The sequence below is a fragment of the Schistocerca cancellata genome, chromosome 3 (assembly GCF_023864275.1).
Source record: "Schistocerca cancellata isolate TAMUIC-IGC-003103 chromosome 3, iqSchCanc2.1, whole genome shotgun sequence".
Lineage (NCBI taxonomy): Eukaryota > Metazoa > Arthropoda > Insecta > Orthoptera > Acrididae > Schistocerca > Schistocerca cancellata.
In genome coordinates, this window is record NC_064628.1 from 412,702,411 (window position 1) to 412,704,910 (window position 2,500).

General features: G+C 63.1%; 1 pseudogene; it reads left to right on the top strand.

Annotated features, from left to right (window-relative positions):
- LOC126177250 (large subunit ribosomal RNA) overlaps positions 1 to 2,500 on the top strand; it is a 7,813-nt pseudogene that overhangs the window by 2,095 nt on the left and 3,218 nt on the right.

Here is a 2,500-nt window from a genome sequence, read left to right on the forward strand (position 1 = left end):
GGGAAGAGTTTTCTTTTCTGCATGAGCGTTCGAGTTCCCTGGAATCCTCTAGCAGGGAGATAGGGTTTGGAACGCGAAGAGCACCGCAGTTGCGGCGGTGTCCCGATCTTCCCCTCGGACCTTGAAAATCCGGGAGAGGGCCACGTGGAGGTGTCGCGCCGGTTCGTACCCATATCCGCAGCAGGTCTCCAAGGTGAAGAGCCTCTAGTCGATAGAATAATGTAGGTAAGGGAAGTCGGCAAATTGGATCCGTAACTTCGGGATAAGGATTGGCTCTGAGGATCGGGGCGTGTCGGGCTTGGTCGGGAAGTGGGTCAGCGCTAACGTGCCGGGCCTGGGCGAGGTGAGTGCCGTAGGGGTGCCGGTAAGTGCGGGCGTTTAGCGCGGGCGTGGTCTGCTCTCGCCGTTGGTTGGCCTCGTGCTGGCCGGCGGTGCAGGATGCGCGCGCCTGCGCGGCGTTCGTGCCCCGGTGCTTCAACCTGTGCGCAGGATCCGAGCTCGGTCCCGTGCCTTGGCCTCCCACGGATCTTCCTTGCTGCGAGGCCGCGTCCGCCTTAGCGTGCTCCTCCGGGGGCGCGCGGGTGCGCGGATTCTCTTCGGCCGCCATTCAACGATCAACTCAGAACTGGCACGGACTGGGGGAATCCGACTGTCTAATTAAAACAAAGCATTGCGATGGCCCTAGCGGGTGTTGACGCAATGTGATTTCTGCCCAGTGCTCTGAATGTCAACGTGAAGAAATTCAAGCAAGCGCGGGTAAACGGCGGGAGTAACTATGACTCTCTGCTGCTGCTGCGAGGTGCCTTCCTTGGGTTGTAGTTACAGGGAGAGTGATGCGCAATACATGGGCCTAGCCCTCTTAGCCTCTCCTCTCCTGCGGTCTTCTCCCCTTCTCGTGGGCCCGCTGATTTTCGCAGAGTGGAAGACCGCACCAGGGGCTTGGGGGGGTTACCAGCCCCCCCTCGCATTATCCCTTTCAAGTTGGGGGCAGCAGACAAATAAATACGAGTGGTGGCCCTTCCGCTGAAGGTGCCACCCCAGCTTCCCCAGCTCCTAGCCGGCCAACCGGCCGTGCCGAAGATCTTGTAACTGTTGCAGCTATCTACGCCTGTAGTGAGTGCCACCGCAGCTTCACCACCAAGAACGGTCTCGGGGTCCATCGCCGCCGCCAACACCTTGCGGCCGCCAACGCGGAGATCGTCACGGAGAGGCATCGCGCGAGGTGGACGGAGGAAGAAGTCCTATCGCTCGCCAAGGCAGAGGCCGAACTGTTCCTTGAGAGGGACGCCCGGTTCTTCTTTGTCAATCAAGAACTCATCAGGATGTTCCCCGACCGAACGCTCGAAGCAATCAAGTGCCGACGGCGGCAAGCTGCCCACAAGCAGCTTGTCCGCCAATTCATGGAGGCGCTTGAGATCGGTCGGGGGGAAGAGCCGGCGTCCCGCCGGGGAGCAGCGAGCCCGCTGCCTGACGCGGGCGAGGCCGCTGCGCCGCCTGTCGACGCAGCCGAGGACTTCGCGGCCGACACCACCGGGCCGCCGCCGGTGGGGCCGACTGACGCCGCCATCTGGGAGCATCTGGCGGGGCTACCTGCTTCCGCCCAGCGTTTCTCTGCCCTGGATCGAGTCATTGGTCTAGGGCGGGGCACGCCGCCCGATGTCATCCTGGGCATGCTCCCGGATGCCCTTGCGTCGGTCGGGTCCAGAGGGGAGAGATCGATCACCAGGACACAGCGGCCGCGCCAACCATCTAAGCGGCCGCCTGCAGCGCCGCCGACGCAGAAGCGCAAGCGGCGCCGCTGGGAGTATGCGAGAACGCAGGATGCCTTCCGAAGGTCGCGTGCACGTTGCGTGCGCGGCCTCTTGGATGGCACCCTGCTCCAGCCGCCACCTGCCATCCCTGGTGTGCTGGACTTCTGGGCGGACCTCTTCACTAAGAAGCCCATCTCCACCGCGGGCTTCATTCGTGACCGCCTCCTCCCGCACTCGGAGCCTGTCGCTCTCGAGTGCCTATGGGGGCCGGTCACACATGAGGAGGTCGCCGCCGCGTTGCCGCCCAGGGGATCAGCGGCCGGGCCGGACGGCCTTACCCCAGCGGAGTTGCGGCGCCTGCCGCACGAAGTCCTGGTGAAAGTGATGAATCTCTTCCTTCTGGCCCGCGCCCTTCCGGAACGCCTGCTTCGCGCGCGGACGTCCCTTCTCCCGAAAACGGCTGCACCAACATCCCCCGCTGACTTTCGCCCCATTACGGTCTGCTCGGTGCTGGCGCGGACCTTTCACAAGGTTCTCGCGTCACGCCTGATGCGCGCTTGTGCTGTGGACGAACGTCAGCGGGCATTCATCCCTCGTGATGGGATGTTGGAAAATACGTTCATCTTGGACACCGCCCTCACCGACGCAGTTCGCTCCTGCCGCTCTGTCTTTGTGGCATCGATCGACGTATCTAAGGCATTCGATTCGGTAGATCATGCTGCCCTTCGCCCTGTGCTTAAGGCGCATGG